Here is a 16,147-nt window from a genome sequence, read left to right on the forward strand (position 1 = left end):
ATCTTCCTACAGCTAAACCATGCTTGGGAAACCCAGCGACTGGTATACCATATGATCGGGAAAGGTTTCTAAAACGCACCTCATTTTTCCTCTCCTGGGGCTCCGGATCGACATTCCAGCCGCTTTACTAACAACATCCCCACATGGAGTCAATGCCTTTAAGTTCTGGTATCGCACAGTCTGCAGTTAGTGCAGAGGATGAATGGGAATAGGGGGAACCAGTGAGAAACTAGCTGTAGCGGTTTCAATGGGCACATGTCACTCTAATATCACATCAGTAAGAAGAATTAACCAAAGGCACAGCAAGGTGCCCCAGAAGAAAAACAGGGCTTCAAGGAATCCTGTGGTTATGGGGCAAGACCACAAAAATAAGAGCTAAAAAATGGAGCTAAGGGCCACTGCAATTCAAAAACCTGCAGAGTTATAAAGGCTAACTATTTTTAAAAAATATATTGAGGTAAGGCTATGAAGAGGCATTGAAAGCAAGGCAGAATTGCAGGAAACCGATTTCAGGAGGTAGACAGGAATTGCATTGAAAGCATATGAAGAGAGTCAGAAACTCGACAATGATGCACTTGGCCAAAAAGGGCGTATGCGTTTTTTCCTGAATATATTCAGGAAAAAACGCATACGCACTTTTTGGCCAACCAAGCAAGCTTGCAAAGGAAATCTGCACTACAATGAAGTCTCACTTCCACCCGGTCAAAAGGGCCATCTGAAAAAAGTGTAAAATCCAGAAAGGCACAACAGGCCATGGAGAACTGGGAGCCTTCTTATGCTGATGGGCGGGATGTAAATTGCCAACAGCCACTCTGGAGAAGTGTATGGTGTTTCCTGAAACATCTAAAAAACAAAGCAACAGAGCCTAGGGCACTTCCACTTATGGTCCTATAGCTTAGGGAAATTAAAATCAAAAAGACACAGCCACCCCAAAGTTTGGGACGGCTCTGTTTACAAGAACCTCGTTTACGGTACAAGTTCAATATCACAGAAAGTGAAAAATGGATAAAGAACTTGTGGTACTTACGTACAATGCAATATCACTCAGCAATGAAATCTATGTCATCAGGCCCGTAGCAGCATAATGAGTGGATTCAGGTATGATGATTCGAACTGAAATAAGTCACACAGAAAAGAAACATCATAAGGTATCACTAATACACAGAATGTGAACTTGGCTACACATGAACTGAATTACAAAACAGAACAGTGTCTCAAGTTTAGAAAACCAACTTACGCTTGCTTAAGGGGGAAGGTGAGTTGGGGTGCTGCATAAAACCAGAGATTGAAATGAGCACAGATAAAGTTCCTTAAGCCAAATATGGAATAGACAAGAGCTACTCCTTGCTCAACGAAATGGACTCAACACCCCATATTAAACGCCTAAGAATGTACCTGACTAGTAAGTATCTTAAAACCTATGGATTGCTATGTCTCCGAAAGAGAATCAAGCGTGTGTACAGGGGCATAAACGCAGCAGTGATAGGATTGGAGAGGTTCGGTGAGCAAATGAAGACCCTTTGAAGTCATATTGCATGGTACCCATTCCACGGGTCTCAACTCTCCAGGTTTAAGGTATTCTTCCTTCAGCTAAAACATGCATGTGGAACCCAGAGTATGATCAACCGTGTGAACGGGAGACGTGTTCAAATATGTCTCAGTTTTCCTCCCCTGGTACTCGGGTGCAACATTCCAGACCCTTTACTAACACTCTCCCAACTTGGAGAGTCAGCGCCTTTAACCTCCTGTTTGGCCCAGTTTGCAATTTCTGCGGAAGATGAACAGGAATAGGGAGAACCAATGAGAGACTAGCTGGAGGTGTCTGGACGGGCAAATTTAACTCTCATTTCCCACCAGGAAGAGGAAATAACCAAAGGCTCAGCGTGCCGTGCCGGAACCAGATTAGGGCCTGAAGCGATCCTGCAGTGTTGCGGCCAGCTCAAAAGAAAGCGAGTTGAAGAAATGAGCTCAGGGTCTCTGTAATTCACAAACCTGCAGAGTTATAAATGACAGCTATCGTCCAAAAATAGACTGAAGTAAGGCTGCCAAGAGGATTTGAAAGCGGGGCAGAATTGCAGGATACCGATTTCAGGAGGTAGACTGGAATTGCATTGAAAGCGTAGGAAAAGAGGCAGAACGTCCACAATGATGCACTTTGCCAAAAGGGAATATGCGTTTTTTCCTGAATATATTCAGGAAAAAACGCATACGCCCTTTTTGGCCAACCAAGCAAGCTTGCAAAGGAAATCTGCACTACAATGAAGTCTCACTTCCCCCCGGTCAAAAGGGCCATCAGAATAAAGTGTAAAATCCAGAAAGGCAGGACAGGCCATGGAGAACTGGGAGCCTTGTTATGCTGATGGGCGGGATGTAAATTGCCAACAGACACTTGGGAGAAGTGTATGGTGTTTCCTGAAACATCTAAAAAACAAAGCAACAGAGCCTAGGGCACTTCCACTTATGGTCCTATAGCTTAGGGAAATTAATATCAAAAAGACACAGCAACCCCAAAATTTGGGACGGCTCTTTTTACAGGAATCTCTTCTCCGGCACAAGTTAAATATCCCAGAGAGCAAATAATGGATAAAGAAGTTGCGGTACTTCTGTACAACAGAATACCACTCAGCAATGAAATCTATGTCACCAGGCCCGTACCAGCATAATGAGTGGATTGAGGCACGATGATTCTAAGTGAAATAAGTCACACAGAAAAAGAAACATCATAAGGTATCACTAATACACGGAATGTGAACTTGGCTACACATGAACTGAATTACAAAACAGAACAGGGTCTCAAGTTTAGAAAACCAACTTATGCCTGCTTAAGGGGGAAGGTGAGTTGGGGTGCTGCATAAAAGCAGAGTTTGAAATTAGCACAGATACCGTTCCATAAGCCAAATATGTAATAGACAAGAGCTACCCCTTGCTCAACGAAATGGATTCAACAATGAGGTATCACCTCACACCTGGTAGAATAGGCATCATTGAAAATCTACAAACAAAAAATGCTGGAAAGGGTCTGGAGAAAAGGAACCCTCTTCCACTATTGTTGGGAATATAAATTGATACAGTCATTATGGAGAACAATATGGAATTTCTTAAGAAACTAACAATAGAATTACCATATGATACAGCAATCCCAGTACTGGACATATACCCAGACAAAACCATAAATCAAAAAGAGTCATTCACCGCAATGTTCATTGCATCACTATTTACAATATCGAGGTAATGGAAGCAACCTAAATGCCCACAGACAGACGAATGCATAAAGCTGTGGTACATATATAAAATGGAATATTACTAAGCCATGAAAAGGAATGAAATTGGGTCATTTGTAGAGACGTCGATGGATCTAGAGACTGTCATACAGAGTGAAGTAAGTCAGAAGGAGAAAAACAAATCTTGTATATTCATGCATATATGTGGAACCTAGAAAAACTGTACAGATTAACCATTTTGCAAGGCATAAATAGAGCAACAGATGTAGACAACAAACGTATGGACAACAAGGGGGGAAAGCTGTTGGGGGGGTGGTGGTGGGAGGAGTTGAGAGACTGGGATTGGCATGTATACATTTATATGTATAAAATAGATAACCAATAAGAACCTGCTGTATAAAAATATAAAATAAAATTCAAAATTAAAAAGAAGTAAAATTTAAAAAATAAAACAGAAAAAACAATTATTCCCTGCACATACATGTATTTATATGAATAAATTATTTCCATGCTTATATCTGTAAATACAAAAAAGAGGAATAAAATCTACCTTGAACCAAAAACGAAAAAGAGAAAAAAAACACAGAACCCACCAGTTCCACAGAGGAAAACCGTATCAGGGCACTTGCTCCAGTTGTAAACAATTCTGAAGTTGGTCAGTGGTGGGGAATCGTCTCCCATTCAGCCAGCAGCCCCCACGCAACAAGCGTCCTCATTGCAAAGCTGGGGCACCGTGCCGAGGCATCTGTGAGTAAACGTGAGCTGAGCCCCAGGCCAGTTGCTGCTGAACTATTCCCACCCGTCCCAGGTAAAACACCTGAATATATACAAGGACTTGAAAGCCTAGAGGAAGGGCCATAGAGCCACACGAGTGACAGCATGCCGGCCGACTTGGTGCCTGCAGGCCAGCCAGGATGGTCCTGGCCCTGGGTGCTCTTCTGGAAGATTTCCATTTCCCTGCCTGAGATACCCGTCCTGTCCCTGCCCCCACTGCTTTTTTCCTTCCTCACCTCTGCCCAGGGAGAAATTCCAGCAGCAGGTATGGGTGACACATCCTCTTCTTTAGCAGGTGGCAGCCTGGCAACTGCTGCAGAAAGTCCAGCAGAGCCCCACTCACACTGGGCCACCCACAAAGCCGTGGCCTCTCACTCCCTCCCACCAGCCCAGCCCCGAGACTGCTGACAGGGCAGAGAAAATGGCGTCAGGCACGGCTGCAGGGGCTCTTGCTGCCTGGAGTGGTATTTATATTGATCTCAACCCAGGCACACCTGGGGAGGGCTGGCCGGCACGGTAAGGCTGCCCAGGTCAGCCAATCATCACCCCTCAGGGGCTCACAGTTGCAGAAAATGGAACTTGCTGAACCGGCCAGGTCCAAGGAACAGGTGTGGGCTCCTGAGAGTCAGGATAGACAAGGGGCTGCAGCTTTGGCTTGTTTTCTAATCATTTTATCTGGCCCATGAGTGGGAGACAACTTCAAGAAAACCCTCTCCTAATGAGAGGAACCCAGGAGTCAGGCAGAGGAGGGGTGGGTGGTGGTTGGAGACAGAGGCCTGGTGCCCCGGGTGCAGTGGAAGTCTCTGGAAGACCAGGTGGAGGGAGGCCTCACGGAGTGATGCCCAGGGTCACAGACCTGTCGCAGCTGCTGTTTGTTAGTTCAAGTCCTGCTCTGAGGTGCTCTGTGTCAGCTCTGAGCGACAGGTGAGCTGGGGGTGCTCTGCAATGAGGGCTATGTGCACGGTTCCTGTGTGCCCAGCCCTGCCACGGTACCTGCAAGGGTAGCTCTGTATCCTGGGAGGGGCCTGACCACGAGAGCCCCATGGGCTGGGGTGGGGGTGGGGTACCTGCCCAGGTGAGCTCCATATTCTGGGATTGGTCTGACCACGAGAGCCCCATGGGCTGCTGGGGACCTGGTAAAGGATGTCAGGACAGTCAGTGAAGCCACCGAGGATATACCTCCAGTTGCTCCTAATTCCTACACCCTGCTGGTCATTCTACCAACCACCAGGACATGGTATTCTGTATTAGTCTTCAATGATGCCTTCTTTTGTATTCCATTAGTCCCAGAGTCACAAGAAATTTTGGCTTGTGAGTGGCAGGACTCAACATACAACTAAAACAATACTTCCGGGCCGTCTGGCCCCAAGGGTGCAAAAATTCCCACACCATCTTTGGGGAAAGCTTAGCTAAAGACCTAAAAGTTCTACCTCTGGAAAAGGAAACCCTCCTTCAATATGCAGACGACATTCTGATCACCAGCCCTACTAAGGAGGCCTCTGAACTACCAAGCCAATAAAGGATAGAAGTTGTCCAAGAAAAAGCTCAAATATCACAGACTGCGGTGACCTGCCTGGGCTTCATTCTCACAGAAGGTCAGAGAAGCCCATCCCAGGAAAGGGAAGAAACCATTTTCAGCCTTACCCCTTTCTAAAACTAGAAGACAGCTTAGGGGTTCCTGGGGAGGCCAGGGTTTGCTGCTTCTGGATCCCTAACTACAGTCTACTAGCTGGGCCTCTATATGAAACACTGAAAGGAAAAGATGATGATCCTTTTGAATAGAATCCAGAAGTGGCCTTTCAAGAATGGAAAGAGCAGTCAATTCAGACCCTTGCCCTGGAACTCCCTAATTTAGCTAAACCCTTTGATCTTTACAATCCCGGTGAAAGGTGAATCGCCATTGGAGAATTAGTGCAAAAACTGGGACCACTTGAAATGGAACAATGCAAGAATGCCATCCAGGTAGGATAAACTACAGTCACTAAGGGGCTTGGCCCACTGCCACATCTGGCCAAGATACTGGCGGTATCTAAAAACCTGGAAATCAGCAGCCCAAAAGGCCACCTCCCTCCTAAGGGAAAAGGACCCCACGTGGTGATCCTAACCACCAACCATGCCCTGAAGTTGCAGGGTTCGCTCCGTGGGCACACCGACCTCGAGTGAGGAGGCCCTCCAACTCCAACATCCAGAGAGATAACCGGGGGCAACAGGGCACCATGACGACTCGTGTGAACATCACTTGACCTGGAGTTTCTCTCATAAAACAACAAGAGTGTGTCCCAAAAGAGTAGACTACTGCTTGCAGGACTTACTGCACCCAGAGGGGAGCTAATAATCTTGGCGGGGGAACAGTATACCACACTGTCACCATAGAAAAGCCTACAGACACCGTGATGATGGTGGCCAATAAGACCGGCTGGACTCCTGTTTACTTCAAAAGGCTGTTGACTCAGTAGCCATCATGGTCCTTGGTCACCACTGACCCTGGACTGTCTGGGAGTTGAGCGGGCAGGGCTCTGACACCTGGTGCTGTTTGTACGTTAATTCAGGGGCCTAATTGAAGAAAGCGCAGACTACTGGTCAGAGCATCTAGGCTGGCAGAGACGGTCAGCCTAAGGTGGCCGAACAAATGTGGGGTGGGGTGAAACCGGCCCCCACAGCGTCTCTGCACATCTCTTTCCTGGACCCTTAAAGGTCATTAGAATCTATAACACTTCCAATGCTGGTGCTCAGGTGGACGAGCAGGGAGGCAGGGGTCCTGGGGACAATCAATGTCACCGGGAGGCTGCTGGGGAGAAGCTCTGACCCTCGCCCCAGGGTATGAGGGCTCCCAACTCAGCACTCAGCAGTTACAGAAGAAGGGTCTGCACCCTCAGCACTCCAAGAATGAGGAACGGGACAAAAGGCAGAGGAGGGGTTTGTCCCCAGCAAAGCCCATTAAAAATCCCTGGGAGATAAAAATAGAATCTGGGCAATAAAGTCAAGTCTAACCTTTTTTATCCTTTGTGCTTTGTCTAATTTCACGTGCTCCTAGGGTCCCGCATGCAGAGGTTCCACACCCAGCACTTCAGACCAGATTTCCTAGTGCAGAATGGCTGGGTCGACACCTCAGCTCCTGGGGCCCAGTGCAGACTCCACGATATAGAGCCTGAGCTACAGCCAACCCGGCCCTCGAGAGCTCCGCCGCCTCCCTCCCTCCCACTGACTCTGACAGGATCTCTACACAGCAGCCCAGCCCACAGCCCACGGGGTAGTGCATGCTCTCACCTCTCCATTCTCTGATCAAAATATAGAGTTTCCTTTGCTTGTGAACCAAACTCAGTCTCGATCTGTTGGCCCCAATGACACTGGGCAGGGGGACACTTGTTGGGGTCCACTCTGGAGGATCAGTAACAGAAATTGAGACTATTGTAACCTCAATGAACAGATGTGTGAGCCAAACTGTAGTTAACATAGAACAGTGTATAAGGCTCGGGTAAAATAAGATGTTTTTAACACTTCCATTTGATATTTCCATCACTTTTTATAAGCAAGTTCAGTGAAAAGGTTTGTCTTATTTGTCAGGTCAATATTAGAGAAACGAAGTGATTTCTTTCCAAGGATGTACAGCTAATAATCTTGGTTAAACCTTCAATCTTGTTTTAAATGCTTTTCCATTGAAAATGATACCTCTCTTTCAGCTCCCCCATTTCTGAGAAGTATAAAATCTTATAATTTATTATTACCAAAGGGGAAAGGTGGGAGGAGGGATAAATTAACAGTTTGGAATGAACACATACACACTGCTATGTATAAAATAGATCATCAACAAGGAACTACTGTATAGCACAGGGAACTACACTCAACATTTTGCAATAACCTATAAGGGGAAATAATCTGAAAAAGAATAGATATTTTTATTGACATCATCTATCAATGACAGTTAAAGTGTAGCCTAAGGGAAGCTGGTGGTGAGTGCTTCTGACCCTGAAGACTTCAATCATCTAAAGTTTGGACTCTGCCTACTTCCCAAGGCCCTTAATGAACATATGTGTAGCCGTAGCTTAAAAACTTCCCCAGTTTGGGTTTCGGGGAGACACTGATTTTGAAAAAGCCCTGGTGTTCTCCTTACATGAATGGGACTCTTCCTACTGCTAAAACATGTCTGTCACACCCAGAGGATGGTATACCATCTGATCGGGAAGAGTTTGGAAAAGGCATCTTATCTCCTCATCTCCTGGTGCTCGGGTTCACCCCTCCAGCGTCTTTACTAACAGTCTCCCCACTTGGAGATGTCAGCACTGTCAACATCCTGTTGCGTACAGTTTGGAATTTGTCCAGAGGATGAAGCGGAAGGATGAGGAACAATGAGAGACAAGTCCTAGGTGTTCAGACAGGCACATGTCACTCTAATTTCCAATCAGGAAGACGAATTGACCAAAGGCTAGGGTTGCCCATGGAAACAGTATAGGGCTTGAGGAAATCCCGCTGCTTTGTGGCCAGTTCCCATAAACACAAGTTGAACAATGGAACTCAGGGGCAGTAAAATTCACAAAACTGCAGAGTTGAAAATATCCATCACTGAAAAATGTCTTGAGGAAAGTCAGAGAAAAGGACTTGTAAGCAAGGGAGAATGGCAGGAAAGGGATTTGAGGAGGTAGAAAGGACTCGCCATTAAGCACAAGAAAAGGAGCTGAACATTGCCAACATTGCAGTTGGCCAAAAAGGGTGTATGCGTTCTTTTCTGTATATATTCAAGAAAAGGGCATACACTTTTTTAGCCAACCAAACAGGTGGGCACTGGAAGTCAATACTACAAAAGATATCACTTCGCATCAGTCAGAAGAGCCATCCTCATAAAGCGTAAACAACAGAAATGCAGGACAGGGCAACGAGAAGAGGGAGCCCTGTGAGACTTATAGTGGAAATGTATATTGCCAACGGCCATTCTGGAGAAGTGTATTGTGTTTACTAAAGCATCTAAAAAATGAGCTACAGAGCATAGGGCACTTGCACTCATGGGCGTATATCTTGGGAAAAACAAAAATCGAGAGGACACAGGCACCCCAATGTTTACCCCCTCTCTGTTTAAAAGATCCTCGACTAGGATATAACTTAAATGTCTCTGGAGGGAAAAAATGGATAGAGATGTGGTACTTAGGTAGAGTGGAATATTATTCAGCCTGGAAATCAATGAAATATGGCCAGTTGTAACAACTCCGGAGGAGTTACGTATGATCATTCTAAGTGACAGAATTCAAAAAGAAAAAGACACATATCATAAGATATCACTTAAAGGTGGAATCCAAAATGGCTACACATGAAATAAATTACAAAACAAAAACATAGTCAAATATGTAGAAAACACGCATAAGGCTGCTAAACGGGAAAGGTGGGGAGGGGTGAGGCATCATCCAGGAGGTTGAAATTAGCAAAGATACCATTCCAAATACCAAACTGATAATCAACAAGGCCTACACGGTAGCTAAAAGAACTGCACTCAGCACACTCAAGTCACCGGAAAAGAATATATACGACTGGTAAGAATCTGAAAAAGAATTTATTGATGTCTCTCTGTACGTGAATCAAGTGGATGTACAGCAGCAAGAAACAGAGCTTTGAAAATCAGCTGTAACCAATATAGTAATAAATTGAAAAAAATAAACGACAGAGAGACAGAGAAAACCTCTTACAACTTTTCCTCAGGGACGGTGATGCAACATGGATTGAACACATCTAGACCCACAGCAGGATGAGACATAAGGCTGGAAACTGTTTGCGCTAAGAGAAATGTGAGGTTGGGTGAGGAAATGCACACCCTTTAAAGTAATACTACCTGGTACCCATTCAATGGGTCCCAAATCTGCAGGTTCAAGGGATCTTCCTACAGCTAAAACATGCATGGAAAACCCAGAGGACTGTACACCATGTGATCGGGAGATGTGTCTAAAATGCACCTCATTTATCCTCTCCTGGTGCTCCTGTTCACCATTCCAGCCACGCTACTTAGAATCTCCCCACTTGGAGAATCAGCACATTTAAACTTCTGTTTCACACATTTTGCAAATTGTGAGGAGGATGAACGGGAAGAGGGGGAACCAATGAGAGAAGAGTTGTAGGGGTTTGGACGGGCACATATCACTCTAATTTCCCATTAAGAATAAGAATTAAAGAAAGGCTCAGCCTGCCTCGCCGGAGCCAAAATAGGGCCTGAAGCAATCCTGCGGGTTTGAGGCCAGCTCACAAAAGAGCAACTTAAACAATGGAGCTCAGGGTCACTGCAATTCACAAACCTGCAGAGTTATAAATGAAAACTAACGTCCAAAAATATGTTGAGGTAAGGCAAAGAAGAGGATCTGAATGCAAGACAGAATTGCAAGAAACAGATTTCAAGAGATAGATTGGACTCGTCTTTAACGCACATGAAAAGCGGCAGAATTTCGACAATGATGCAGTTGGCCCAAAAGGGCGTATGCGTTTTTTCCTGATTATATCCAGGAAAAAACGCATACGCACTTTATGGGCAACGAAGCAAGCAAGCAATGCAAATGTGCACAACAAAGAAGTCTCACTTCCCACCGGTCAAAAGGGCCATCCTAAAAAATTGTAAAAACCAGAAATGCAGGACAGGCCATGGAGAACAGGGAGCCTTTATACGCTGATGGGCAGTGTGTGAACTGCCGAGAGCCACTCTGGAGAAGTGTATGGTGGTTCCTAAATCATCTAAAAAACAGAGCTACAGAGCATAGGACACTTCCAATCATGGGAGTATATCTAGGGAAGTCTAAAAATCAACAAGACACAAGCACACCACAGTTTAGGGCTACTCTGTTTACAAGAACCTCAACTTCAGTACACCTTAAATATCCCAGGAAAGAGAACAATGGATAAAGAAGATGTGGTACTTATGTACAATGGAATATCTCTTCACCATGAAATCAATGTAATAAGGCTAGTAGAAGGATAAAGAGTGGATTTAGGTCCGATAATACTACTTGAAATAAGTCAAACAGAAAAAGAAACATATCATAAGATATCACTTATAGAGGGAGGGTAAATATGGCTGCACAAGAAATGAATTACAGAACAGAACAGTGTCTCACATTTAGAAAACACACTTATGTCAGCTTAAGGGGAAAGGAGAGGTGGGGTGATGCATAAAACCAGAGTTTGAAATTAGCACAGATACCGTTCAATAAACCAAATAGGTATTAGACAAGATCTACACCTTGCTCAATGAACAGGCCTCAACACACCCTATACACCGCAGAGAAATATATCTGAGGAATAAGAATCTTAAAACCCATGTATTGATATATCTCCATAAGGGAATCAAGTGTGTGCAGAGCGGCACAAACACAGCAGTGAAAAGGAGCTAAACCCCATTATAGAAATAAATTTTAAAAACAAAACGCTGAAACAATGAAAGAGAGAAAAATTCTTACAAAATTCGCTCAGGGGCTGTGATGCAACCTGGATTGACCACATATAAACCCACAGCTGGATAAGACATAAGGCTGGACACTTGGGGCTGACAGGATTGGTGAGCTTTGGTGAGCAACTGCCGAAAGTTTAATGCAATACTTCATGCTACTCAGTCCAAGGGTCCCAACACTCCAGGTTGAAGGGAATCTTCCTACAGCTAAACCATGCTTGGGAAACCCAGCGACTGGTATACCATATGATCGGGAAAGGTTTCTAAAACGCACCTCATTTTTCCTCTCCTGGGGCTCCGGATCGACATTCCAGCCGCTTTACTAACAACATCCCCACATGGAGTCAATGCCTTTAAGTTCTGGTATCGCACAGTCTGCAGTTAGTGCAGAGGATGAATGGGAATAGGGGGAACCAGTGAGAAACTAGCTGTAGCGGTTTCAATGGGCACATGTCACTCTAATATCACATCAGTAAGAAGAATTAACCAAAGGCACAGCAAGGTGCCCCAGAAGAAAAACAGGGCTTCAAGGAATCCTGTGGTTATGGGGCAAGACCACAAAAATAAGAGCTAAAAAATGGAGCTAAGGGCCACTGCAATTCAAAAACCTGCAGAGTTATAAAGGCTAACTATTTTTAAAAAATATATTGAGGTAAGGCTATGAAGAGGCATTGAAAGCAAGGCAGAATTGCAGGAAACCGATTTCAGGAGGTAGACAGGAATTGCATTGAAAGCATATGAAGAGAGTCAGAAACTCGACAATGATGCACTTGGCCAAAAAGGGCGTATGCGTTTTTTCCTGAATATATTCAGGAAAAAACGCATACGCACTTTTTGGCCAACCAAGCAAGCTTGCAAAGGAAATCTGCACTACAATGAAGTCTCACTTCCACCCGGTCAAAAGGGCCATCTGAAAAAAGTGTAAAATCCAGAAAGGCACAACAGGCCATGGAGAACTGGGAGCCTTCTTATGCTGATGGGCGGGATGTAAATTGCCAACAGCCACTCTGGAGAAGTGTATGGTGTTTCCTGAAACATCTAAAAAACAAAGCAACAGAGCCTAGGGCACTTCCACTTATGGTCCTATAGCTTAGGGAAATTAAAATCAAAAAGACACAGCCACCCCAAAGTTTGGGACGGCTCTGTTTACAAGAACCTCGTTTACGGTACAAGTTCAATATCACAGAAAGTGAAAAATGGATAAAGAACTTGTGGTACTTACGTACAATGCAATATCACTCAGCAATGAAATCTATGTCATCAGGCCCGTAGCAGCATAATGAGTGGATTCAGGTATGATGATTCGAACTGAAATAAGTCACACAGAAAAGAAACATCATAAGGTATCACTAATACACAGAATGTGAACTTGGCTACACATGAACTGAATTACAAAACAGAACAGTGTCTCAAGTTTAGAAAACCAACTTACGCTTGCTTAAGGGGGAAGGTGAGTTGGGGTGCTGCATAAAACCAGAGATTGAAATGAGCACAGATAAAGTTCCTTAAGCCAAATATGGAATAGACAAGAGCTACTCCTTGCTCAACGAAATGGACTCAACACCCCATATTAAACGCCTAAGAATGTACCTGACTAGTAAGTATCTTAAAACCTATGGATTGCTATGTCTCCGAAAGAGAATCAAGCGTGTGTACAGGGGCATAAACGCAGCAGTGATAGGATTGGAGAGGTTCGGTGAGCAAATGAAGACCCTTTGAAGTCATATTGCATGGTACCCATTCCACGGGTCTCAACTCTCCAGGTTTAAGGTATTCTTCCTTCAGCTAAAACATGCATGTGGAACCCAGAGTATGATCAACCGTGTGAACGGGAGACGTGTTCAAATATGTCTCAGTTTTCCTCCCCTGGTACTCGGGTGCAACATTCCAGACCCTTTACTAACACTCTCCCAACTTGGAGAGTCAGCGCCTTTAACCTCCTGTTTGGCCCAGTTTGCAATTTCTGCGGAAGATGAACAGGAATAGGGAGAACCAATGAGAGACTAGCTGGAGGTGTCTGGACGGGCAAATTTAACTCTCATTTCCCACCAGGAAGAGGAAATAACCAAAGGCTCAGCGTGCCGTGCCGGAACCAGATTAGGGCCTGAAGCGATCCTGCAGTGTTGCGGCCAGCTCAAAAGAAAGCGAGTTGAAGAAATGAGCTCAGGGTCTCTGTAATTCACAAACCTGCAGAGTTATAAATGACAGCTATCGTCCAAAAATAGACTGAAGTAAGGCTGCCAAGAGGATTTGAAAGCGGGGCAGAATTGCAGGATACCGATTTCAGGAGGTAGACTGGAATTGCATTGAAAGCGTAGGAAAAGAGGCAGAACGTCCACAATGATGCACTTTGCCAAAAGGGCATATGCGTTTTTTCCTGAATATATTCAGGAAAAAACGCATACGCCCTTTTTGGCCAACCAAGCAAGCTTGCAAAGGAAATCTGCACTACAATGAAGTCTCACTTCCCCCCGGTCAAAAGGGCCATCAGAATAAAGTGTAAAATCCAGAAAGGCAGGACAGGCCATGGAGAACTGGGAGCCTTGTTATGCTGATGGGCGGGATGTAAATTGCCAACAGACACTTGGGAGAAGTGTATGGTGTTTCCTGAAACATCTAAAAAACAAAGCAACAGAGCCTAGGGCACTTCCACTTATGGTCCTATAGCTTAGGGAAATTAATATCAAAAAGACACAGCAACCCCAAAATTTGGGACGGCTCTTTTTACAGGAATCTCTTCTCCGGCACAAGTTAAATATCCCAGAGAGCAAATAATGGATAAAGAAGTTGCGGTACTTCTGTACAACAGAATACCACTCAGCAATGAAATCTATGTCACCAGGCCCGTACCAGCATAATGAGTGGATTGAGGCACGATGATTCTAAGTGAAATAAGTCACACAGAAAAAGAAACATCATAAGGTATCACTAATACACGGAATGTGAACTTGGCTACACATGAACTGAATTACAAAACAGAACAGGGTCTCAAGTTTAGAAAACCAACTTATGCCTGCTTAAGGGGGAAGGTGAGTTGGGGTGCTGCATAAAAGCAGAGTTTGAAATTAGCACAGATACCGTTCCATAAGCCAAATATGTAATAGACAAGAGCTACCCCTTGCTCAACGAAATGGATTCAACAATGAGGTATCACCTCACACCTGGTAGAATAGGCATCATTGAAAATCTACAAACAAAAAATGCTGGAAAGGGTGTGGAGAAAAGGAACCCTCTTCCACTATTGTTGGGAATATAAATTGATACAGTCATTATGGAGAACAATATGGAATTTCTTAAGAAACTAACAATAGAATTACCATATGATACAGCAATCCCAGTACTGGACATATACCCAGACAAAACCATAAATCAAAAAGAGACATTCACCGCAATGTTCATTGCATCACTATTTACAATATCGAGGTAATGGAAGCAACCTAAATGCCCACAGACAGACGAATGCATAAAGCTGTGGTACATATATAAAATGGAATATTACTAAGCCATGAAAAGGAATGAAATTGGGTCATTTGTAGAGACGTCGATGGATCTAGAGACTGTCATACAGAGTGAAGTAAGTCAGAAGGAGAAAAACAAATCTTGTATATTCATGCATATATGTGGAACCTAGAAAAACTGTACAGATTAACCATTTTGCAAGGCATAAATAGAGCAACAGATGTAGACAACAAACGTATGGACAACAAGGGGGGAAAGCTGTTGGGGGGGTGGTGGTGGGAGGAGTTGAGAGACTGGGATTGGCATGTATACATTTATATGTATAAAATAGATAACCAATAAGAACCTGCTGTATAAAAATATAAAATAAAATTCAAAATTAAAAAGAAGTAAAATTTAAAAAATAAAACAGAAAAAACAATTATTCCCTGCACATACATGTATTTATATGAATAAATTATTTCCATGCTTATATCTGTAAATACAAAAAAGAGGAATAAAATCTACCTTGAACCAAAAACGAAAAAGAGAAAAAAAACACAGAACCCACCAGTTCCACAGAGGAAAACCGTATCAGGGCACTTGCTCCAGTTGTAAACAATTCTGAAGTTGGTCAGTGGTGGGGAATCGTCTCCCATTCAGCCAGCAGCCCCCACGCAACAAGCGTCCTCATTGCAAAGCTGGGGCACCGTGCCGAGGCATCTGTGAGTAAACGTGAGCTGAGCCCCAGGCCAGTTGCTGCTGAACTATTCCCACCCGTCCCAGGTAAAACACCTGAATATATACAAGGACTTGAAAGCCTAGAGGAAGGGCCATAGAGCCACACGAGTGACAGCATGCCGGCCGACTTGGTGCCTGCAGGCCAGCCAGGATGGTCCTGGCCCTGGGTGCTCTTCTGGAAGATTTCCATTTCCCTGCCTGAGATACCCGTCCTGTCCCTGCCCCCACTGCTTTTTTCCTTCCTCACCTCTGCCCAGGGAGAAATTCCAGCAGCAGGTATGGGTGACACATCCTCTTCTTTAGCAGGTGGCAGCCTGGCAACTGCTGCAGAAAGTCCAGCAGAGCCCCACTCACACTGGGCCACCCACAAAGCCGTGGCCTCTCACTCCCTCCCACCAGCCCAGCCCCGAGACTGCTGACAGGGCAGAGAAAATGGCGTCAGGCACGGCTGCAGGGGCTCTTGCTGCCTGGAGTGGTATTTATATTGATCTCAACCCAGGCACACCTGGGGAGGGCTGGCCGGCACGGTAAGGCTGCCCAGGTCAGCCAATCATCACCC

Source organism: Stenella coeruleoalba (genome assembly GCF_951394435.1).
Source record: "Stenella coeruleoalba genome assembly, contig: scaffold_156, whole genome shotgun sequence".
In the NCBI taxonomy this organism is placed as follows: Eukaryota; Metazoa; Chordata; class Mammalia; order Artiodactyla; family Delphinidae; genus Stenella; species Stenella coeruleoalba.